General features: G+C 31.2%; 1 long non-coding RNA gene across 1 annotated transcript in view; it reads right to left on the reverse strand.

The window, feature by feature from the left end:
• Window positions 1-257: 257 nt before the first annotated feature.
• The window catches only part of LOC140685887 (uncharacterized), a 359,629-nt gene continuing 332,517 nt past the window's right edge, over window positions 258-27,369 (reverse strand). Inside the window, exons 5-6 of the long non-coding RNA XR_012059343.1 lie at window positions 11,244-11,304; window positions 258-319 (exon numbers count right to left, since the gene is read on the reverse strand). This is a non-coding gene — a long non-coding RNA (uncharacterized lncRNA). The remainder of the gene's footprint in view (window positions 320-11,243; window positions 11,305-27,369) is intronic.

A 27,369-nucleotide genomic window follows, 5' to 3' on the forward strand; every position in this document is an offset into this window, starting at 1 on the left:
GAACTACAAGGCAGATTCAGGAACAATGGTGAATAAATTGCAATTATAGTCCCAGAACAAGAAAAGAGTGAAGATATTTATATAAAGACTGTTTTTCAAAACTGAAGAAAAATGTCAATAAACATTTTCAAGAAGTTCTGCAGATACCAAACAGAATATACACAAAGAAAATTACACTGATGTATACTGAAATACGTGTGGCAAAAACCAATGTGAAGAGGAAAATGGTAAAGCTGCCAGAACAAAAGAAACCTTACCTTCAAAAGATCACTGGTTGAAACTTCAACATTAATATCTTCTTAAATGTATGAAGGAACACCTTATAAGAAGAAAAACAAATTATTAATAGATACATTGAAACAATTATCTTTGATCATAATTGAAAAGATATAAAAACTGGCAGAAGTCTTCCAAGCAATTTCTGTAAAATTATAATATCTGAATTTAAGTTTGTGTTGGACGTGGATGTCTCATTTACCACTGATGACTCTATCACTTAAGTTCACTTAACCAGTGCTTATCCAGCATTATTAATGTAAAAGACACTTTTCCTTGGATCTGAGAATACAATTAGAAAAAGATGGAATATGAAGAAGAGGCAAGCAAGACACAGGAGAAAATTAAGAAAAAATGAGAAGGGAGAAGAAAAAGAGGAAAAGAAGAAATGGTCAATGTCTTCATTGTGATTTTTAGTTTAGTAGAGGAAAAAGATACTAAATGAGTTCAATTTTTAAATTATATATTATAATAAATCTATAAATGACCAAAATGTCTTGAAACAAAAATAATTGTGTTGTGTGTGTGTACATGTGTTTGATGTTTGTTTTCATAAGTGGACAGAAAAAAATACTTTTAGGGAAATAAAATAATCGTGATGAATCCTAAAGCAAATATATTTCTAGGCATGTGAAAAAGAGAAACAACATTTCAAGGAGCAGGCATGGTATGTATAACCATCCAACAAGTTCCCGAGTTGGGAAGATGCTGACCAGCTGAGACAATGAAAGAATAGATTAGATGGATCATAACATGTGTTGGGGGAGTTACATAAGATAAATTTGAAGAGATAGGCAGAAACCAGATAATAGAGAGCCTGGAAGGTCATATTAAAGTATTTGGATTTGATCTTGAGTATTTTGAGAATCTATGCCTGGCAAATTGCAAAAAGAAAAAAAAAGTCCCTAATTATTTACTCTCCCAATATCTGTGCCTTTTTTTGATATGACTTTGCCACTCCTCTTATTCAAAAGCAGAGTCACTGTCCCTGGTTTGAATCTAGAATGGCCTTGGGCAAGCTACAAGCCCAGGTCTCAAGAGCCCTGTGTATTCCAATACCCTCCTGCTACTCTACTTTTGTTGTTGTAAAATGACTGAGTTAGCTGTCTGCGTAATAGGACATATAGATCATAGCCAAGACAGCTCAGTTGTTCCAGCTAAGGCTCTGAGCATCTTGGGTGACAGACTCAATCAAGATCCACAAAACAATTTAGCCAGACCAATGCTGACCATAAATTCATAAATGACACTTCTGAGCTGAGCATGGGTTGGCAAACATGGGAAATAATAACTTCTTGTTCTTTTAAGCTACTAAATTAGGTAGTGATTTATCACACATCAACAGCTTACTGATATACAATGAAATATGTTTACAAATATTAGAGATGATAATAATGTCAATGTTTCTACTACTCAGGAGAATAAACTACTCAGGAGAATAAATGAAAATAGCAATTAAGTTATTTGGAACACTATTTCATATTCCATGTGAGAAATTATGAGGCTTTAGGCCATAGAAATAAAGAGAAAGGAAGAATTCAATATACAGTTTGCTAGTACAATCAGTGAGACTTGATGGAGTGGATATAGGGGTATGAGAAGGGGAGTACATAATCTTAACTTCTAAAGTTCACGTTTGAATAACTTGAGCATGTTATGGTACCAATTTTTCGGTTAGAAAACACAATAGCAAAACCAGCAAGCTTTGGAGTGTGGAATGGGGAAGCATGGTTTTACTTTGAACATTATATACTTGTTTATGTGAGACCTGAAGAAACCTGGTCCAGTAGTATTAGCTGTGGTTTACTGAAGGCAAGACTAGAAGAATATTCAATGTGGTTGTGCAGAGAGAAATTATATGAATCTTGAGGACATTTGGCAGAATGTGACTTTTGGAATCATAGGTCTTAATGCCAGGGGAAGGGATATTTCTAGGTTTGGATCTGTTACCATATCCTACTTGAACATTTCCAGTGATAAGAAATTTTATCACATAACAGCTCAGTTTTTTCAGACAACTGAAATTGTTGGATTAAAAAAACTTGTTTATTTTTTGGAGGGTATCTTACATAATTTTTTCACATATTAGTAAAATCTATGTAGTTTTTTGTTCTTGTTTTGGTTGTTTGACTATATATATACATATATACACATACAGATATATACACACGTATATACCCACATACAAATACATATATACACATATATACACACATATATATGTGTATACACACACACACACACACATATATATATATATACACACACACACAAACACATATTATATATATAGCATAAAAATTATAGGACCTTGTGTTATCCTTTCATATGCTAAGGATTCTGCCTCTCCCTTTCCCATCAAATATATTTATTAGCCTCCTTTGCCAGTGTGTGGTCCCTTAAGGTCTGAAAAGGGGAGATAATCATATGAGATTAGAGGAAATAAGATGAGGTAGAAGACATATGCCTGAGGCAATGACTCCTATAGTGCTGGTCAAAAGTCTCCTTCAGAGTGATATCTGCTATCTGAGTGCTGGATTCCTGGTTAATGTGCTCTTCAGTCTTCTACTCTTCCAGTCCTTTGACCAGTTTTGATTACCAATTCCCTGGTAAAAATATCTTTCTCTTGGAAGATTCAGAGTAACATCTAATATCTTGAGCTGATACTCAAAGTGCTTGGATGAAGGATGAAATAAAAACCTTTCCTCACCACTCTAACAGAGCCTTATTAATGTGGGGTAAGAAATCAAATGGTTGAGGTATAATTCTCAAGAGTATATTAGGAGTATATTCTATATAGAAAACAGTTAAAATACCATGCCTTTTAAAGTTGAGGATAAGATCAACATTATTTAAAAGAAAATCATGAAGCAAATAAAATTTATAATGAGGTTTTTGACATTTTCTATATCCTCTTTTTACTCTCAGGAGAGATAAAGTAGTGGAAAATTACTGGGCATATAGACGTATTTCAGAGATATTGCCAGTTTAGCTCCTGACCACCACAATAAAACTAATATCAAAATCAAGTGGGTCCCACAAACTTTTTTGGTTTCCCAGTACATAAAAGTTACAGTTACATTATAATATCTATTAGGTGCACAATAGCATCATGCGTAAAAAATGCACACCGTAATTAAAAAATAATTTATTGCTAAGAAAGTGCTAACCATTTTCTGAGCCTTCAGCGAGTTATATGTTTGCTGGTACAAGGTCTTGCCTCGATGTTGATGGCTCCTGGCTGACCAGGGTGATGGTGACTGACGGTTGGGGGGGGTGTCAATTTCTTAAAATAAGAAAACAGTGTAATCTGCCACATCGACTGCCTCCTCCTTTCATGAACGATTTCTCTGTACCATGCAGTGCTGTTTCATAGCATTTTTACTCACAGGAGAATTTCTTTCAAAATTGGAGTCAATCCTCTCAAATCCTGCTACTGCTTTATCAACTAAGTTTATGTAATATTCGAAATCTTTTGCTATTTCAACAATCTTCACTGAATCTTCACCAGGAGTTGATTCCATCTCAAGAAACCACTTGCTTTGCTCAAACATAAGTAACTACTTATCCATTAAAGTTTTATCATGATATTGCAGCAGTCACATTTGGAGTCTCCACTTCTAATTCCAGTTCTCTTGCTATTTCTATTGCATCTTCATCATCTGAGGAGTGTTTATTCAAGAATCTCTGCTGAAATTTGGAAAGCACATCTGGGTTTGCAGCATACTTCCATACTCTCCTTTTCAGGTCTACCACAGCCTTGAAAGCCCGGGGCCTCAAGATCACAGTAGCTGTTAAGAACAGAAGACTTGCAAGCACAGGAAGACCAGGAATGGAGTTCCTTCAAAAGCCCATTTCTAGAGCACTGACACTATCTGACCTGTCTCACAACAGCCTGGAAAAGCCCCATTCACTGATTCACTGGAATATCTGTAGGTGACAAATGTCCAAGTTGTTGCTGCTGAAAACAATGTGTCCCACATTTTTACAGCTGCTTGTGTCCAATGGCAAAATAGAAAGTGTGGTGCAAAATGAAGGAAAGAATGGCTATTAAGATATGTCTAATAATAAGGTAGTGAAGAAAAAATTAATAACTAGAACTAGCAAAATAAAATATCCAAGATTGAATTATAAAAGCCATCTGCTAGAAAAGAAAGTACAAATAACTGAAAATCCCGTATTTAGAAAATAATGTAAAATTTTAGAAAGGTATTTTATTTCATAAAAAGATTTAAATTATATGGTCAGAAAAAACCAAATGAACACTTTTTTAAGAAAAGAAAATTAACACAACAATCAAAATTCTTCATTGGGGAGAGTAAAGCCAAAGTAACTCTATGATTAAAATTTAATAATCAATCTACCACAAAACTACTAATTATGCACAAATAAGAGGTTGTTATAATGCTAATTATATGTAGTTATAAATTTCATTGTCCTAATTCTATTCTCTCTCATTATACTTCACTGATTTCCACTCAGCCTTTGTCTAGCTAGGTGCAAAGAATTTTCTACCCACATATAGTCATTTCATTTTACAAGAATGAATGTAATTATCACCTAGCTAGAAGCTAAGGGGCTTTTTTTTAAACCTAGCTCGAGTGAACTGACCCAATTAACACCTTGCATGAATATTCTGAATATTATTAATTTTATAAGGTGTTTTGAGCTTAGAGTACTTTTGATTGATGGGTTTCTCTTCTTGAGAAGTTTTTATCTTTTTCTCATTATCTGAATTTGGTTTTAGACTCTCAGCTTAAAAATTACAAGTCTTTTTAAATTTCTAATCATCCTGGGTGCTGTTTTACCCATGAAGTAACTTAGTCTTCTTAATGTTCTATCATAGAAACACATCTAGAAGTCACAAAGAAAATCAGAATGACCTGCTTCATGCTTATCTTCCATAGGAAGAGAAGACTAACATATTCAGGAGGACATGACTATAATTGGTCTCTCTCTATAGGCATATGTAGTCTTTATTCTAAGTGCCCTTAAAATCAATTGTATAAATGAATAAGTGGGAAACTGCTTAGCTCACGGTTTATATTATGAAAAGTGAGTTAGTAAGGGAGACTCTAATAGAATAATTCTATAAAAGTCTATTGATCCTAACAATGTCCATACTTTTTTTTTAACATTTTTTATTGATTTATAATCATTTTACAATGTTGTGTCAAATGTCCATACTTTGAAAACAAAATTGGTTTTGACTTATTTTCCAAAACTTTGTCTTGAAATCTTGCAGTCAGATTTTCAGATCTACACTTTTCTTCAGAATTTACTACTTACAGTTTCTCCACTGCATTACGGTGCTGACAATCCTCAAATGATTCAAAGTGTCACTCTCATCTGATTCACCTCTGTATCTCTCACAGCTCCTTCTCATCCCTTTTTGTTGTTTTTTTTTCTATCTCCTTAGCTCTCTGAAGGATAGAGATTTTTCTAGATTCCATCCTTGGCACTCTTCTGTTTTATTCTTTGATTTCAATTATATAATAATGATCCTCAATAAATTTTCAGCTGTACCTCTGGAGAGTCTCAAAAATAGTTATTGTTTCACTGAATATTATTAGGTACTGATAATAATATTGATTGTTCCTTAGACAGACACTATTGTGTTGCTTTCATAATAACTACTGATGAAAAAGAGCCCATTTATAATCATAAACTATACCAAATTATTAATCACCAATTTGGCACTGAAAGTTCTTTAAACTTAGAGAGTGATAACCAACAGACTATTCCAGTGGCCACATCTGAATTTAGCACACCTCAGCCACTCTGATTGTTTTGCTTTAATGTCATACTTCAAGGAGATCCTTGATTGAAAGATTTTATTTTAATTTTCTCAGCCTGGGATTGCATCCCCTAGACATCTTCGTGTTCACTCACTCTCTCACTTCCTTGGTTCTTTTCTCAATTATCACTTTCTCTGGTTGGCTTTCTCTGCCTTTTAATAATTACAAAGAGAACTGGAATTTTAAATAAAAAATTCAAGGTGAGATTACATCACATCAGCACTGGTGTTATGTCAACACAAGGAAATTCAAGTATATATCATTGTAGGGTCTAATTAATATCTAGAAAATGAACTCACAAAAAACTGATAAGGAATCAAGCATAGCTATACAGAAACCATACATTGAAGGATTTTGTTCCAAATATTTTTTCTAAATTTTCTCATCCTGTAATTCTAGGATAGAAAATACATGCAAGAAACTATGTTATCAGGGTGAAGAAGAAAAAAAGCAAGTTTTGCTGAATTCAAAAAATTCATCACAGAATTAAACACACACACATACATACAGACAGCTATGTAAACAAAGTACATAAGGCATCAAAACAGATATTTGAAAAAGTGTTATAAAATCAGAGTGGTGAGAGAGTCTGCATTTTAAGGTAGGAATCTGAAGATTTTTTCTACAAAGGGGCAGAAGGTACATATTTTATATTTTCCAGAACTATGGTTTCTGTCTCTCTGATGCTAAAGCAGTCACAGACAATATGTAAATGAATGTGTATATTTGCTTCTTTTTGCTGCTGTCATAAGCTACCACAAACTTAGTGGCTTAAGAAAACACAATTTTACATTCTTAGATTTCTGGATGTTTGAAGTCTAAAGTCAAAGTGTCAGCAGAGTTATACTCCTATAAAAGGTTTCAAGGGAGAATCTGTTTCCTTCCATTTCATGTTTCTAGAGTCTGCCTGCATTTCTGGGCTCAAGACCCTTTCCTTACATCACCTTGGCCTCTTGTTTCTATCATCGCATTTCCTACAGTTATCTCTGATCCTCCTTGCCTCAAGCTTAGAAAGATTCTTGTGATTACATTAGATTTAGGATAATTTCCCCACTTAAAGAAACTTAATCTTAATTTCAAAGTCCCTTTCATTATGCAAGGAGAATTATTCAGAGTATCCAGAGGTTAGGATATGGACAATTTTGTTGTTTAAAAATTAATTTGGAGGGGGACACTATTATTCAGTCTATCATGGCATGGCTCTGCTCCAGTAAAACTTCATTTACAAAGTGACAGATGAGAGTTGGCTCATGGGTCAAAGTTTGCCAATCCCCCTTTTTTAAGGGTTAGTTACAAACTTCTTTTTCTATTTTACATACTTCCAGTATTTACCCAAGAGAAATAAAAACATGTGCTTACATCACAATGCTTACATCACAAACTACTTTAAATTTTATATTCAGTAATAAATATTCATTAGATCAATCTCCATGTGTTTATGTTGGACATGTATAGTAATGGAGAGATGGATTTTTTAATGGCCTTAAAAATGTGGGTATGTTATATACCCACATATTAGAGAAGTTGAGTTTTGATTCTCAAATCAATTTCACTTTTCTATGTGATACAAAGTCTGATTTCTAAATAACTTATGTTTATTCTTCCATATATTCCTTTCACTGAGATAATATTCACTATAAAGCCATTACATAATATCTCTGTCGCACTATGGCAAAAAATCTAATCAGCAGCCAGGAAATGCTGCAATCCTTTCTCTCAGAATCATATCCCTAAAAGGATGAAGAATCAATTTGGAGAGAAAGTGATGAGGAGCAACAAGAGGACAATATAATAAACTGATTGTGAGTGAAGTATAATTCTTGCAATTATATAATATTAATATAGACTAAAGAGTAGAAAAGAAAAAAAGGAATAAAAAAATACATTTTTTTAAAACTGCATTTGTGGTAAATGCTAAAAACTTTTTGTCAATTATATTTAAATATAAATTGCTTAAACATAAACAACTTTTAATTGTCTGGCTTTTCTGCAAAAAACTAACAGTTGTTGTATTTTTAAAAATTGATTTTCCAAGTATTAATATATAGGTTCATTTCACCAAGAAATTTCCATTTACAATAATGCTATGGATATGTGTTAGGGTATTACAAAGCTGTATTGAATCTAATAGTTTTCTAATATAGTCTGTTACCGATTAAGAGTATTAAATTACACTTTCAGGTTATGGCAATGAAATCCAGCTTCCAAAATTTAATTTATTCTGACTCTGCCATTCAAGTAAATTAAAGCTTGCCTAGTGGTTGCAAGATGTTAGACAGTTTACCAAACAGGATAAGACAAGGTACTTAATGCTGAGTAGAAATATAACTTCCCCTGACTAGTTCTGTTACTCATCAAGCACATGATATCTAAAGAAGCAGCCAAAGTTATCACATCCAAGTTTATATACTACTGAACTAAATGCCTCTCATTTGCAAATGGCCTTGGTATGTTATATGCCCAGAATTATATGTGAAACCACCAAAGATTTATTCTTTAGAGGAAAAAAAAAAGAATCATTTTAGCAGAAAAGATTCAGGCTTATAATCTAAAAAACCAAAAGCATAAATATTTATTTATTTTCACTATCATGACAAATATTTTTGTTTCCTGATGAAAACTATAATTATAGAAAGCATGCATGTGTAATTGAACATAATAATGGTAATATATGTATAGGTCCTTTGAAATGTACATTCTATATACAATTTTATAGCATGTTTATTATAAAATATTTATTATGTAAAATATATATTAAATATATTCCTAACAAACATATTTGTACAGCATATCTCCAATGTACATTTCATGTAAATAGACTGGTCTATTTATCAAAAAGTTAAAATGGGTAATTTTATAATTGTTTTGCCACAATAGAGGTCAGTTCTCAAAAATTCAGTACAATCAATAAAAGATAATAAAATTCAAGAAGTAACACTATTTTTACTGTTAACTTTTCCAGAACCTATTACCTATTTATTACATCTGATAAGTTTCAAAATTTTTATTTTAACTATGCCTATCTCTTAGAGAAGATGGTCAAAATTGTTGACAGGTTTGTAAAGCTAGATAATATTATCTGTTTGTGTGTGTGTGTATGTGTGTCTGAGGTATTGTAGTAGTATTCCTAGGTTTAAATTCAAGGTTAAAAAAATAATTCAGAATACTGTACCAAAAAGAAAAAAAATGTATTCACACTGAGGAGAAATAACTTTATTGTTGCATGGAAGAAAAATGTTTTCATAAAAGAGTAATCTAAAGGAAATAGCAATCTTTAAGAATCCTGTGACATAGTCTATAAATCTTTATAGTTCATTTTTTCTTCTATCTTAAAAAAAGAAAACACTAAAAATAAAAAAAAGCCAGTGCTATGTGAAAACTCAAAGGAAAAGCTAGGATTTGAAAGAGTGTAGATATCTGTAACTTATTTTCAGAGTTTTTAATTCATAAACTCATTTCAAATAGTATGCATAACTGTTATAGAAGAATATATAATTTTTTAAAATTGCAGCTTGCTTGTTTTGCTGGGCAACCAATATACATTATCAAGTACATTACCCTCAGATCCCTGACCCACTTTCTGCTAACACATATTAATGTGCAATTACTATTTCTTAGATAGTTTTATGTAGCTAATATTTTCAATAAAATGATTCTCATAAACCAAACAATAGTCTGTATAAGTGTGTGATTGCAGATGATCAGTAGATTCTCTGGGTAATGGGAAAGGGAGGAGGGTAGAGGGAATGAAGACTTCCATACTTCCTTTTTAATCTACCAGTTTGTCTATTATTTTATTTCATTTTATAATGGGTATATGGTCCATTTGCCTTTTATAATTAGCTCAATATTTTAAAAAATAGGATAGTTTTTTAAAGAAATAATTTAGGAAAAGAATTGAGCCTCTGTTTTTCAAAGCTTTTAATAGTTTACATATGGCTCTAGTTTTAGTAACTCATTTGACTCTCACATCTCACATAAGAATGAAAGCTGTGTGCTCTGTTAAAAAGCACTGTGTCTGGGCCCAAAATTCTCAGTTACTTCAGGATTTACCTTTTTCTGACAGATAAGACCTCAGTAAAATTACTGAAGTTCCCTAAGCTTAAGGTTTCACACTTGATAACACAGAGATAATACTGACATCTAATTCACACTATGGCAATCAAATAAGTTTACATACGTTAAAGCATTTTATAGACTCAACACACATTAGCCAATACATGGCCTCATTTATCACCTAAATTCACATGGTTAACATGTGATGCAATTTGGGACAGAATTCATCCAGTATCCTTTTCCTTAAAGAACACTGTCTCTCATCCACCTACAGTTATGAAATGGAATATGTCATCATTCAAATATGATGTCAAGTATAAATTAATCTATTCACATAGATGGTACTAATGATCCTAGTGGTATTATTGATAAATCTATCTATAGCATTTGAAAAAAACAGTACTTCCCTCCCATAGTTGTTAAAAGTGTTGAAAATATCAATACCAAACTATACATTTAGAATGAGTCCTGAAATAAATACTCACTAAATTTTCCATTTTAACACTTACTAACAAATCTCAATGAAAATGTTTTTAATAAACATTTTATTTTTTGATCATGCTTATTCTAAGATATACTTGACACTACCAATTTGGGGTATAACCTTGGGTGTGTTTATCAAGGGTTACCAAGGCTTGAGAAATGCTTAAGAGACACAGAACAGATATTTTGGACTTTCTGGAAAGTTTAGTTTCTTGCAGGACTAATTATCTATGGGCTAGTTTCTTGTTTTGGTTTTTTGTTTTTTTTTTACTGATTTTTAGAAAATATTAATATATTCTGAATAGGATATTTTGGTAAAACTATATAAACATTTCTCTATGCTTGCTTGTTTTTAAAAATTATGGCTTTCTTAACACATAATATATTTTTGAGAGATTTCATACAGCATGGTTAATCTTATCTGTTACTGGAGATGAAATGCCTGATTTTAGTAGCATCTCCTCAACTTTTGACTGTGGCTAATTTAGTTAATTCGCCTAATTGTTTCCTTTCCTTGTTGTCAAACAATCGGTAACCAATATACACTGATCATATTACCAAGGGCAATTTGCTTAAATACTCTATGCCTTGTTTTCTAACATCCAACAACAGGAGAAAAACAGTACTTACCTCCTATGGTTGTTATGAGTGTTGAAAACATCAATACCAAACCATACATTTAGAGTGAGTCCTGAAATAATAAATAAATACTCAGTAAATAATAAATAGTTGCAGCACAACTGTATTACTATTTTATTATTACTATTACTGCTATTATATTGCTTCTGTTGTCGCTGTTATTGTTATGGCTACCACATTTTCTACTTCCACGTTTCCTTGTTATTTCTACCATTTAATAGGTCATATTTTCTTTGTCTTATTCCTCCTCACCACTTCAGCCCAGGGGGTCTTTGTTTTGGTGATGAAGGATATTAGTGTTTCTCTCCCCTTGGATTGTTTCTTTCTGCCCTGCTGCTCAGTGTTGTAAAGTTCTCAAACACTTTTCCATTTTACTTACATACCCTCAGCCACGCTACAAAGCCTTCCCACTTTCTCAAGAGTGTTAGCCTGCGAATTTAGCCTAGGTCAGATACTTCGGGGTAGGGGGGTTGCTCTTCTCTTGCTGGGGTGCAAGTCTGTAATCCCCTTGATGGTTATAACTGCTTTGTGTGTGTGGCTTTTCTATGTGCTGAAGAAGGGTAGGCATTTCTCTGAATCTGTCATTTTCACTCTGGCCTTCCTGCAGTGTATTGATTGCTCCTTGGTTCCTTCTACTTTTATCTGCTTTCTATCTACCAAGAGTTCCCCAATAATTTCTGGCCTCTAGATGGTATTTATTCCCTTCCTATATTTATTTAGTTTTCTTCCTTTCTTTCTCTCTTTCTTTTCTTTTTTACTTCAGGGATTTGGGTAGATTCTAGATTTAAATAGATCCAATCTCTTACTTCATTTTGCCTTAGTATTTATTCACTCTTTGTACATTTTCTTTATTTTTTAAGTCTTAGAAATGTTTTAATAAAATCTTAAGATAAGCCACAAGGCTATCCAATTATGCTATTTAATGATGTCTTCTAAAATTAATTAGCTAACATACCTTTATAATCATACCTACTGTCTTTGTAATTTTCAAGAACAGTGAGAAAAACTCTCTGGATATAGACATTAAAAAGTGAAATCTCTTTTAAAATAATTTATTTATAAAAGAATACCATTAAGCAATAAAATTTGAAGAGACAATATAAGATTAAATTATGGTTCTGAAGAAAACTGTTTAAGAGGTCCTAGCCTTTGTCAGTATTTTGCTTTCTTGTCATTTCTCACTATTGATTTTATTGCATTTATCCATTTCAGTGTCAAAAACCTAATGGCATGCATCTATCAGATTCACCTTCAACTGATTTCAGTGTTATTTCCTTCAAAAGTATCTACAGCATTGTAGAAATTGTTTTGATAGACACAATTTCGTCTTTTGAGTATGTTGCTGACTATGGCATGCTGTATTTTTTATTCCTTAGCTCTTAAGAAAGGTCTAAAAAAACTTAAATATATATTTCATGAAAAGAGCTTTCAAAATATTCCTCTCACTGACTTTGCAGTGACTTCTTTTATTATTCAATACACCTCCACCAAATAGCTGTGTTTCACGAACTCAGACTACAGTGAACAGCAAAAACCTAAAATGCTGCTTTGGTAAGTTTTAGTAAGGAGCAGAGTTGTTTCTTTTAATTTATTATTCATTTATTTGAGGCATCTGTAGATTTCCTTTCTAAATATGCTCTTCATTTGTAAAATAACCATGAAATTCTGAAGGTCAAGGGAAGGAAATTTCTGTAAATGAATCTTACACATAGCAAGTTGATTATTATTGTAACAACTTGCCTGTGGAATTTCTCCAATTTTTACTTGTATTTTCATGAAATACAGAAGAGAATAATACACTGTTACAGTTCAACTTGAGATCCTGTTAAATTAAAAATTATATACTTATGCACTAAAACAATCTACAGATGGGGAATGTGAAAATATTGTTTTTTCTTATAAATAATAATTTATTAACTTTCTATTAATATTTTTTCTGACATTATACTTAAGAAGCTCAATAAAAATTCCCCAAAGCAGTGTGTACTCTGTAATATACGTTAAATATTTAATATATAAATATATAATTATAATATTTACATATATAAGTATAGAATTATTTATATACTTACATATAAATGCACATAGGCATACCTCATTTTAGTGTGCTTTGCTTTTTGCACTTCACAGATATTGTATTGTTTATAAATTGAAGTTCTGTGGCAACCCTGCTTGGAGCAAGTCCATAGGTGTCATTTTTCCAACAGTATTTGCTTACTTCCTATCTCTGTGCCACATTTTGGTAATTCTTGCAATATTTCAAACTTTTTAATAATTATGCTATTTTTATGGTAATCCATTATCAGTGATCTGTGATATTACTGTTGTAATTATTTAAGGAGGCCAAGAACCACATGTATATGAGATGGCAAATTTAACTGATGAATGCATGTGTCCTGACTTCACCACCACCAGTCAGTCCCTTATCTACCTCCCTCTTCTAGGGCCTCCCCAGTTTCTGAGATACAACAATATTGAAATTAGGCCAATTAACAACCCTACAATGGCTTCTAAGTGTTCAAGTTAAAGAGTCAATTGATGTGGCAAACTTCATTGTCACATTTTTAAAAATTGCCATAGTCACCCCAGCCTTCAAGAACCACCACCCTGAGCAGTCAACAGTCCTCAACATCAAGGTAAGGCCGTTCACCAGAAAAAGATTACAACTCTCTGAAGGCTCAGCTGATAGCATTTTTAAGCAATAAAGTATTTTAAATTAAGGTATGTACATTGTTTCCTGAGACGTATGCTATTGCACACTTAATAGACTACACTATCCTATAAACATAGCTTTTATATGGAAAGGGAAATGAAAAAAATTGTGTTACTCACTTTACTGTGATATTTCCTTTAATGCAGTGGTTTGGAACTAAACCTATAACATCTATGAAGTATTCTGCACACAATATATATCTATATATCTATTTACATATATACATATTTGGTGTATATATGTACATAATTTAATATATAATACATATTTAGTAAATATTCTATAGACATTCTACCATGCTATTGCAATGCATTCTTTTAGGTTTGAACTAAAATTTCCTTGTGCTCCATTGCCAAATCTAAAGTCAAGTTGTAGACAAGTATAATTCAAATATTGATTAATTTTTTCAAGGTTATAACTTTCCGTCTAGGCTTTTGTTAAAAAGAATAAAAATAAACAAACATTTAATCATGTTGCTGATTGGTTTATTTACTGGCAGCCTACTTCACTTTTTCCATGATAGTGTAAAGTGCATGCAAAGAATGGTAATTGTCTTATTAATATATGCCTAGAAGCTGGAACCATGCCTGACAATATTTGGCACTCAGTAAATGTTAACTGACTGCAAATTCAATCCCTAAAAAGCCTATTCAAACATTTCAATTTAATTGAGCATGCAAAATAGAAACTTTAAAAACTTTAGAGAAGTTATATTGCACATATTAGAGAAAAAAAATAAATTGTAGCAGTGATGACTATTTCCCAGCACTCTCCTTTAATATCCAATGTCTTTGGTCCCAGGATATATAAACTGATGGGTCAGATATACACTTCTAAACATGAATAAGACATATACAAATATGGTGTTAATGTTTCTTTTTGGAAGACTATCAGTTATGTAGGCCCCATCTTGAATAGCTAGTGAAACACAGAGAAGTAGAGTTATAGCTCAGATACCGTATGAAAAGGATAAGTGTAGCAATCACAGCAGGAGTATACTCCCGTTCTTCACCTATATCATTTATAATTATTCCTCTTCATAACCATTTGCTTTTTATATCCTGTACGTTTGAAGCAAGATGCTAATGACATAATGATCTCTCAAATCTTAAGTCATTATATTAGAAGGTAAGTCACTGATTCATTATTTCAGTAAGTATTTATTAAGCATCTAAACTGTACTAGGCACCTACTACATTTTAGGTATAGAAACAGGATTAAAAAATTCCTTCCTTTAAGTAACTTCAAATAATTTACAAAGTAAATTTAAAAAAAAATTTATATTACATTCTAATAAAAAAGATAAAATGTTGAAGGGATATATGCACATGGGAAATGTCTTTAATTTGGGGGTTAATTCTCATTGATTCATCCTTTTAAGACCTATTTGGATGGAAAATGTCTAATTATTATTGTTCTGATTTATTAGATTTAGAGAGAGAAAAAAAAAAACTAAGGACATTTCCATGTCCCAATCATGCTAACAAAATGTCATCTCTGAATCACAATATATTATAACAGTGAAACACATTAATATCTGAACTGCAAACAAGGTTACCCATTATTCTCCAGAAGAAAGAAATAACTATATTCTGAAGGACACTCTCAATGTATAGGTTTGCATATTCATTGTCTTTTTGCAACTTCCTTATAGATATATTCCATAAAAAATGTATCTGTTCTAACAGTATTTCCCAAGTCCATATTTAAGCTAATATGATTTAAAAAGACATGAAATGAGGTAGTCTTTCTACTAACTTACCTTAAACTAGGAAAAGGCTTATTAGTAAGCATTATATTATATAGCTATAATGAATACATCAATAGTACATATATATCTCGAATTTGGAGGGTATATTTGACAAAAACAATAGCAAAGCCTGGCACTATACAATTTGAGGTACTTAAATTCAGCTAAATCATTTATATTCAAGGTAAGGATACAGAAATTATTTCTCATAGATAATAATTTAAACAAGGTTTGTTTATAACACACTAAAAAATGCTAATTAAAACTGCCAAAGAAACATATAGTCAAAGATAAATATGAGACAGAAAATGAGATAGGACCAAAGAAAAGAGATTAAAGAATTTTAATATTTATTTAATCTTTAATGTTGAATTTTTAACAGTAATTCAATATTAAGTTTGAGTTTTTTCTGTCTGGGGAATTTTATTCTTTAATAGTATAGGGTGGGATTTTTTGCCTCAATATTAAATTCCTTCCAAGTTATTTTGGATATTACTTAAGATCAATATGATTTCAAGATAGTAAATAAATTATTCTCTCTTCCCCTCTTTTCTTTCTCTCTCTCTCTTTGTCCCAGGATTTATGAAAAGATTGCCTCAGTTATTGCTTTAATAAAAGAGCTATTTAGTGATTTCAACATTTAATAGACCAAAACAGAAGAAAATATTTAAAAAAATAAGATACTAAAATTCTGCTGAGCAACACTGTATCAGTCATTAGTTTATTGTACAAAAATGGAAATAGGAGAGGCAGGAGTGTGGGGGGTGGGTCAGGAGAACTGATAATTCAAATATAATTATATACATTTTTTTTAGGAACTGGATATACAATGGTGAATGGTGCACATAATCTCTTGTTCTCATGGTCTTTGATTTTCAGTGAAAAAGACAGACAAAACTCAGCAATAAAGTAATGAAAATAACCATAAATTTTACGAATCCTGGATTTTTCCATAGTGCCCATTATGAATCAACTGTCACCCTGTGCTTCATTTATTGTCTTTCTTCACAGCATTCATCATGTTTTAATTCTTTGCATAAATTACCAAGTTACCTCACTTTTCAAGTTTCATCTAGATGTTTCAGAGTTTTCTATGGCTTCCTGGTTTGAACAGTAGAGAAAGGTTCAGTGAAGGTGGGTAGCACAGAGATTATAAGGAACATCGGAATTTAGGGGTAAAGTTTGTATAAAAGAGATCTGTGTGCATGAAGAGTAATATGGAGAATACTTAGAAACTGTCCTGGAATAACAGATACCTGTATTTGTACATAGGTATGTTTTGGCATAGGTAAGATATACCTAACTTTATTTTGCTATTTCCTTTCATTAACATTTCATAATATTAAAGTCTTCCCAAGAAAGTAAAATGAGAGCAAACTAAACAAAAGAGAGAGACTCTAACCTGTTTGTTAAAATTTCAATGATACAACAAAGTGTTCCATCATGAATTGCAAAATATTCTAACACTGTGAATTACAGAGTTTCAACTAAAGGCATTATTGAGCTAGAAAGTCAAGTCAAACAAGCCTGGGCACTACATTACTTGATTAGAAGGTTATTTCATCATTTTTCTCCCTGTACAGAACTGTCTGAACTTATAAAGTTATTAAATTTAGACAGTCAGTCTTCTGTCTAACCAACAAGTTTGAATCTGTTTAACATAAATATAAATGCAACTTTAAACAGTAAACTTCAAAGTACTTTAAAAATCAATAACCAAAATCCCTTGTATTCCTCAAGGGAAACATACACCATATACGTGATACAATCCCAGGCCACCAAATAGGACTGAGAGTAACATATGCAACTGACACCTTCTGAAAAGTATAATTTTCCTTCTCATCTTCTGAACAACAGCTACGCTAGAGGAAAAACTTTGGCTTGTGAACATTTGTATTTGCATAAGAGAATTTCTCTAAGTTGATCAATGCAGTGGAAAAGCCATACTGAATTTAGTTACCATATGTTATTATAAGTTCATTTTCTTAAATGATCCTGTTTAAAATGGATTCAAACAGATGGAAAGAATTCCTCTGGATGGATGTGAGCTGAATAATTGAGCCATGGTACTTAACTCAGAAAACACAAGGAGAAATACTAATTTACACAAATATCATAGATATCATTTTATATTTTCTTTAATAGTTTCTTATTGCTGAAAATTGGAAAATGAATATTGCAATGACTACCATGAAAATCATGACCACTTGGTTCTTTATTATTAGCAATTTGAGAATTCAGTCATCTCAAAACCATCTGCTTTCTTTTGTTTGAAACAGACTGTGCAAATAAGTTTTCAAGCTCTTCAAGGTACGTGGTGAAAAAATGGTAAGAACAAAGCTTGACCTGACTTCTGTATTGGACAATTTAAATTGGCTTGGAGTGGTACAATCCAAAGTATATAACATAGCAAAACTATACACTGATATAAATCATTGCAATAAGGAGAAAATATAGAATGAAATATTCAGTTAGAAGTGAAATGTCTCATGTTTGTCTTGTTTTGTTTTGAGCATGGTGGGAACTGTTGATGTAAAAGGAATGCAGACCTGTGACTCAGGAAACCTTAGTTCTCCCTCTGACACTGTCTTTTCCTGTGTCACAGTGTGTTCCTTCCAAAAGACAGTGAATGGGCAATTTAATCTCAAACATGTCTAGTGCTAGCATCAGGAATTTCAGAATATAATTTCTTTTAGGTAAAATATTAATATAATTGATTTATTTTTACTTTTTTGTAATCTAAGAGGTTAGAAATTGCATATTTTGTAAACAATTATTTTGATAGATTTATGAAACAGACTGAAGTGGAAAATATTGAAATACACATTTAAAGACATTTATTCTGTATATTGACTCAGTTGAAATAGCATTAAGCTGCATATATGCTTTTTAGAACATTCAGATGATTAACTTACAGTGTGATTTGTATTTATTTATTTATTTTCTATATTTATTTTTGAATTACCAGACCTATTAACTGTGGCTAAAAATTAAATTCATAAATTTCCCACAGAAGACTACAAAGCAGAGTTTAGAATTGAAAGTATGACTCCCTTATTTTCTCATTTAATTACTTTGGAAGGTAAAAATTATTCCTGCAAACACTAGATGGCTTCCTTGCATTTCAGACAAGGGGTAAAAAAGGGTAACAATCAGTGTTTTCTCAGTCCTATATGAAGTTGAAAACCACAGAATTAATTAAATGTAACTTTATGTATTTTAAAAGCACTATAATCATATTATGGAAACACATTAAATAAAAGATACAATAGTCTGTAATTTTTTTCTGGAAAAAAATGTGATATAATCAAAAAGAATTCTTTAATCAGTTAGTCTGTACTTAGGATATAGTAAGCACCCAAGAATGATTAATTATCAATATTTAATTGTTTTTAACATTTACTATTTAAAATACTTAGAGCTACCTTAAAAGAAGTGTGTATTTAGGTATATAATACATTTTCTTACAAAGGCTTAACTTGTAATTATCATAGCTTAGTCTTATTTACATAATCATATTATCTAATATCCTAAAGACTGTATTGAAATTAAATACACCTATATATATGTGGTAATACAGACTTGATGGGGTATTTTATGCAGGAAAAGCTTCATTCCAAAGCTAAATTTGTTAAATATGAACAGAAACTGGCATAATGTTTATCAATAACCTGTATTCATTTAGAAAATACCTTATTCCCAGTTATCTATTTGGTGATTAATTTATAATAAACTGCTCTCTTTGAAATACTGAATGCAGATCTCTACCTAGATTTATAACTAAAATTTTAAATGCAATACCATATGTGCTGGAAGAGAATTTCACTTGCTCTTTAGAAATAATAGGAAATTAGAATAGTATCTGTGTTAAGCAGTATATATTAGCAAGAAAATTAATTGGTATTGATCAGAGAATTATGACTTATAAAGTCCTTTACTTTTTAAGTTTTAGTTTATACTATCATTTGAGGATAAGACAAAGCACTTTCGTTTTCCTACTGTTTTTCAAATAATTGTTTTGAACAAATTAGATGATGACTATGATTTATTACTGAGTGCCTTTCTAAAATCTACCTCCTTGCTTTGTTGATGTTTCTTTATTATGTGCTAATATTTTATACATACAATTTCTGGAAATTGTTATGAATGTGCTTCTTAAATATATCATATTAAAATCAACAGGATCTAAAGATTTTTTGGAGTACTTTTTTCCTATTTACCCATTTTAATCAATCTTTTTCTTTCATCTCCTGAAAATTGTAACAATTTTCTCTCATGCCATTGCACATTGGTTTCTACAATGTCAAATATTTTCTTAAATACTTAGAATCCTATTCTTAGAATAACTTTAAAATTTTACAAAGGATTCTGTAAAATGATTGTCACAGAACTGAAAAATATTTTCAGCAGGGAAAAAAAGAAATTCTGGATTAATGCAAAATGTTTTGTTAGTAAGAGTTTGGTAATTCTGGTTCAATGATCACTTTACTATGCATAAAAATTATTCTCAATAAATCAGAACGACTTACTTTAAATACTTCATTTGATTCCATGTAGCCCTCTTTCCTGACTTTCTAGAATAGTATCAAACATATATGATAATATAAATATCTAGGAGAGATGATACAATAAACTATACGTTGCATCACTAGATAGGGCAACTCAGGCACTGCCTTGCTCAGATGCTATTGCAGAAAAATAACTTAAAGTAGAATTCCTCTAGGGTCATAGATTTTCAGGCCCCCTCAAAAACCAACAACTTAAAGAGAAAACTTCTGTCTTCTATTGTGTATTTTTAAGTACAGACTATATAGAACAATTTTAATGTTCTTACTTATGAAAGTCCTGATCTCCAACATTTGGAAATAGATTATCTCTCTGTTCTCATTACTCATGTTTATTTCAACATTTGGTTTTACTCATCAGTATCCTAGTTTGAGACGTCACTTTATCATCATTTTTGGATACTGAAGACATAAGAACGTTTTAACTGACTCTTAAGTAACAACTGATAATCAGGTAAAAACTCCACTCTAGTCATTTCATTTAATATGAATGTTGTTGAGCCTTCTTTAATGTCCATATGGAAAAATATTTTTGGTGTACTTTTTGGTGTTTGGATTACTAAATCACTTACTCTGGCAAACTTAATCTAATTCCTTTTTCCCCCTCTGATCTATCTCTACCTATCTTTACATCTATTTCTCCATTTCATCACACATAGCTTAGAATAACTTTTCTCACACACCATTAAGTATTCTGATTTCCTCTCTGACCTAAAATACAATATAATTCAACAAGCTAAGTTACCAAAAGGAAAAAAATTGAATTATATAGGATTCTTATATTTCAGACCTTGTTTGACTATTTCAATTTTTTCATTTGTTCACATTTATAGAATTATAAGAACTATAATGTTCAATGGAATGTAATAATCTTACTTACTTTACAAATATTAAAGGAAAATAGGCCTTCAAACAATTTGAATATCAAGATAATTATATAAGATTTATAAATGATGAAAAATGAAATAAATTATGTTTTATGTAGATGAAATACAATATAATGTTTTATGAAACAAATTAAGATCCTAAAAAGGCATTTGTAGTTTGAAAGTATGACTTTGATGAATTATAAAGTTGTTTTTAAAGGTAGAAGTTGAGCACATGGAGTTTTGCTCCTACTGACAGCCAAAAAACTAGATGTTCTTTATTAGCCCTAATATGAATTATCACTAGGCTGTTGAATTTGCAGATCAATAAGAACACTTGTAAATCTATTACTTTCTATGGATATGGCCAAATGCCTACATACCAAGTGCAAATTGGTTAATGCCACTTTTGGCAAGGTGTCTTTGGAGATATCATCTTTAGCTGTATAACAATATTAAGAGCAATCTAACCATGTGGGAACACCTAACCTTCCAGAATAAAAGTTTATTCATCTGTGCATTCTATTGATGTTTATTATGTAGTAACAATGGATTTTCTTTTTTTTAAATTAGCTTTAGTACTGATTTCACTAATTCATCTATATATCTACCCATGACATTAAATACTTCAGACAAAAAGAAAAATAAAACAACTAAACTTTTGATATTCTGTTTCCCATTCCTATATTTTCCTTATCTTAGCTGCTGAATTTCATATTAATATTTAATATCAAAGGCATCTACAAGCAAAGGCAAAATAATGTAATACAGAGAAAATGCAAAAGTGCTCAGTTAATGAAAAATACATCCTCTATTAAATTTATTTGCAATCTAAGGATATAAATGCATGTTTTTTGCCCCTTGATAAATTTAGACTATGTATGTTGACTACATTTGAATAAATGTTCAATGAAATATAATAATCTTACTTAGAATTGATCAAAGCTATTGTTAATAAAAAGGTTGTAGGTTATTTTTACAGTTTTATTGGATGTAGCCTAATAGTAGTATATTTTGACACGCTTCCTAACATATTCAGCAAGTTGGTATTTGACAACTCTGTTGTGGATATAGCACACTGAAATCTCAGAAACCGGTACCAAGTATTGTTTGAAATACATGAGCCAACATTTCAAAAGCAATGAATAATAGCATAAAAACTTCTCACTATGCCATAATCTTAGAAGCAAGATTATATGTTACTGCTTTTGTGTTGATAACACTACAAAAGTGTCTACCATTCAAAGAATTTCTTTTACCTAAAATGCATTCTTCAACTCCTCAAATTGCCTTTGTAAGCCACGCACTGGAATTAGTCAGGAATAGAAAAAAAAAATCGAAAAAAGAAAAAAGAAACTGCAAACTCTTGAAAATGAGTATACCAAAATTGCCAGGAAATTTTGCTCCACTACAATTTCAAGACATAGCCAGCTTCCCTGTGGTAATTAAATTAACAACTGATATCTTAAAAAGAAGAGATGTAGAAAAAGAAAGACTAACATAGTTATTCAAAAAAGCTAAACAAAATGAAGGCATGAGCAATATATATCAGACAAATTAAATAACAAGGAAGCAGGGATTGGATTTTCCTACCAACAAAAGAAAGACACTCTATGTTAAAATATACAATGCATAATAGAATACAATAGTTATAAATATCTATGCATTAACTAAATCATTATTTGCATAAAGCAGAAATTAAGGAGATAAAGGGGTCCTACAAAATTTGCTGGTAATAGGAAAAAGTCACATGCTACTCCCAATTCAAGACAGGTCAAGTGGAAAACAAGGCATAGCAACAACTCTTGCTGGAATAAAGTACTTTAACACACAATTAGACAATAAGGTCTGGTTATGCATGTGGGCTGTGGAAACAGACACGGGGTTCTAAATTCTAATTCTGCCATTTTGTAAGAAGACACTTTTGGGGCAACTTAAATCTTTGAGGTTTCTTTTTTTGCCAACTAAAAATTGTTGTTCGCCATCTGGCTCTACAAGAATGAAGTCACAAGCCACTACAGTTGCTTCCTCTTAGGGGGAAAGGAGTTCAGGATGGAGAACAGAAATGAGGCACTCTATGCTCTGGGAAAATACCTAAGGCCTTCAGACACTTAGATATTTTCAGAAAATTTTATGAGCCTGCATCTCCCCATATCTAGAAAAGCACTAAAATCATCAACAGCAACATCTCCTCGTGACTAACAACAGCAGCCTTGTGATTAGCAGCACCTTCTGCAAAAATGTGTGCTTGATTACAGGCATCCCCTCTTCACTAAAATCACCTAGATACTGACCACCATCTACCTCTTCAGAGCAGTTCCTTAGCGCTATCTGATAGTTTGTCTCTTGGACTATAGTCTTCATTTGGATCCATATAAAACTTAATTCACAACTTTTATGCAGTTGAAACTTTCTTCTTGCATGTAAGGGGACACTAGAAGAATCTTACGACTTTCCCCTAAGGAATATATGTGATGATGCATCCAAAGGATTTAGTCTGGAGCCAGGAACATACACATTTTTCAGGAAGTATTAGCTGCTATTACTCAAATAGGAAAATTATTTCTTTGTTTAGCTTTAATTATAGAATTTTTCAAACATTCAAGAGGAAAAACACTTTTCTCTATGATTCATAAGTCTATACACAGTTAAGAAAGAGTTTTAAAATTTGATTTTAAAAAGGCATAGCCAAAAACAACCATAGAAAAATTATAAGTTATACATGAAGACAAATGTCAAAGTGGTACTTCATAATATCTGTAATGCATATGTTATAAACTTAGAACTCACTTGAGAGGATTATCCCTTTAAGTGGCTAATTTTAACAAGTTTTTCTTACTGAAGCTTATAGAAGCCAAAACTTTTCTAAACCTTGCCCTCTCACTCTTAGTATTTATCACATCTCTCAAAAATGCCAGACCCCAATTTTTTTTTTAACAAATGGCAAGTAATGCTAACTGAGATTTAACTAATAGCAAATGGTAAATATGATTTCTCTTATGCTTTGCAATATCCTACTAAATTGGAATCATGTCCCACCAGGGGAAAAAAAATCTGGCAACTCTAGTCTTGCTGAGAAATAAAGAGATGATGTCAGAGGAGCAGATACTGGGGACAGATAATGGAGAAATGTGTAAAAGAGTCATATATTCTAGTATCAGTTCAGTTATCTGTTTTCACCAACTCCATTCTGACTGAATATTTAAAGTTGCCTAATTTCCTTGTTTTTACTATTAATCAGTATTAACTCAATTAAAAAAAAATGTTGATGAGGGGAGGGCATAACTCAGTGGTAGAGTGCGTGCTTAGCATGCCATGAGGTCCTTGGTTCAATCCCCAGTACTGGTAAATGAGAAAACAAAAATAAACCTAATTGCCTCCCACCCCACACCCCCCAAACTGTTGATGCCACTGACAGATTTCTGTAATTCTTTTGGAGGCTACACTGCAAGCATGTTACTCTGCTTGCTAGTTGACGGTCAATTATTAACACATTTATATTATCTATTTACTATAATAATAAATAATAGTGGATAATAATAAAAAGTAGAGCTAATCAGTGAGAATCAATTTTATTCTGATTTAGCAAGTGGCAATTGAAATTCTGAAAACTCACTGACTAAATATTAAAGTCAAAATAAGACTATTTCATGCTGTGCTTTTCCTTTTGATAACCATTTATGAAATCCATTTATTCTTAGCACATGCAATTTCAAGCTGGGTCTGTTTTAGATTTTAAAACATCAGACCCTACAAGGTGGAAGTAAAAGCAGTGTTTACTAATAAATAATTGATAAATGAACCTTAAATACTGTAACAAAATTTAAACAAAATGAAAATATTATTTTAAATAGATGTTTATCACAAAAAGTAGCTAGAAAAAAAGTCCTGATTCTTCATAGATGAAAGCTTATACTTATTATCTTTCCACAAGTTGGAAAATATTCAAGTAAACAGTTTTTCTTTTCAATTAAACTTACATTTAAGCAACAGTATTAAAATGAATACACGGACATTGGTATCAGTGAAAATGCAAAGCTGAAAAATTTTCAATTATACTCAGAATCTTTAAGGTTGCTATTTGAAATTACTACATAAATTAATTACTATAAAGTTTTTGTTTATTTTGCTGTTTTAACTTTATTTGTCCCTAAACATTTGTGCATATGTTTGTGTGTGTTTTCCAAAGTTACAGATTTTCATGGTAGAGTTCATGGCTTTTTAAATATGACAAGTCTACAAATCTAATAAGAGCTCAAAAAATACTTGGTGACTTAAAAATAATTATATCTTGGCAAAATGTAAGGAAATATGAATAATCAGGATATCATTTACTACCTAGCTCAAAATTATTAAGTATTTAAATTTTTAGCTGGGTATCTGATGTGATCTTCCTCAAAATGAGAACATGATGGAGAAAGTAAAAAGCCTCATGTTAGGCCCCAAACTCAATTTAGAAGCCACTGAGGATATTGTCTTGTGTGCCAAAAGTGTCTATTTAACTAAACAATATTTACTAGAGAGAATGTGAGAATTTGACATTCCAAGTGCTCACATGTTCACCAGGTATGAGTATCAAATGTAACAATTATTAGGATGGGATGTGAGACAGAAGACAAAAGCAACAAAATCAAAAAATGATGAAGACGCAGTTAAACCAATGAAAGGTATCATCAACTGCAATCAATTTTGAGTTTCAAGTGTCCTGTCAAGTAAAACCACTTTTAACATGAAGAAATAACTTCTCCTGATGATTGTGTTTGTTCTCATACCTTATTCAATTATAAGACTTCAAATCTACAAATTTAAAGCTGAATTTTAAATAATTGTTCAAAAACTTTCAGTAAGTGTTTAACATATTTATGTTATATTAATAGATAAAATATAATTTAAAAGTGTATTTTAAGATATTTAATTGAAATGAAAATAGTAGTATATATTATTTATATTTAACTTCATATTCATATGAAGAATAACAAATCTCCATAGAATGTTACCAACATAGACATTATTTGTTATTCATACTATTTAGTATTTATGTGCATAAAATAAACAATGTTTTTAACATTTATAATACTATTTGTTTTTCATAAATTCTATACTACATGAACAAAAAGTATAATGGTCATATTGCACTAATGAAGTTATTATTTATGAGTAACATTATCAAACATATTACTTAAAATTCATGATGTAATAAATCCACAGAAAAGGTAAGCACTTAACATGACCTAAAACAGTTAAAAATTCAATGTATTCTGTGTCCTAAATATTGAATTATCTAGGCTAATTTGTCTATGTGCTTTTTCAATATGTCATCATTAGCATTAGTCTGTTCAGTGTCCTTAATAATGCAACAATTTCTCTTTAGACCAAGAAAAATAAATCTAATGTTGTAATGATACAACAACTATTGATAATAATAATAATAAAAACAGAAATGTTATATGAAGTCTTGTCATAGATCACTGAGCTACCTAATTGACAGAATTCTGGAACATCTTACAAATTTCTCAGACATCCTTTTTATTAGAAGAAATGTCTTTTTTTACATTTTTACAAATGATGATATCCTACAGGCATGTATTCTGTTCAGGAAAACATCTTTGATTTATATTGCCTTCACTTAAATGGACCAAATAAAGAGATAAATGAAACTGCCAGTCAACATTAATCATCTAATTTAGCCCACCTAATTCATTTATGTATTTGTTCTACAAAGAATCACAAAAGTTTATTAGATAAAATACATTGACTTCAGTTTTGGTGCCATTCCTATGCTGAAAATTGTGTAAACTGTATAGTTTCTATCTGATATATGAATAGTTATAAAGCAGCATATATAAGGACAAGCAGAACACCCTTTTGCATAATGGAACTGTAAATGAGAGCAACGTGGGCCTGCAGATGTTACATCAGTCTCCTTTCTCATTTGCTCTCCCCATTTGGCCAAATGAGCACATGATGACTTTTACTACAGAATCTATTAACACAAGCTAGTGCTCATATATTTATCTCCGGACATTTACAAACTTTATCTAATGTGTTCTGATCAGAGTCAAGAAGAGAGACAGTAATGTACAGTTTTCAAACAAACACAAATGTCGGTTTAATCATTTACCACATTGAATTATCATGTTGTTTTAATAGAGAGAATGGCATGATAATTTAGGAGATATTGTCTTCATCACGGTCCATTTCGGTTAGAATCCCAAAGATGTAT

This window comes from Vicugna pacos, chromosome 2 (genome assembly GCF_048564905.1).
Source record: "Vicugna pacos chromosome 2, VicPac4, whole genome shotgun sequence".
Lineage (NCBI taxonomy): Eukaryota > Metazoa > Chordata > Mammalia > Artiodactyla > Camelidae > Vicugna > Vicugna pacos.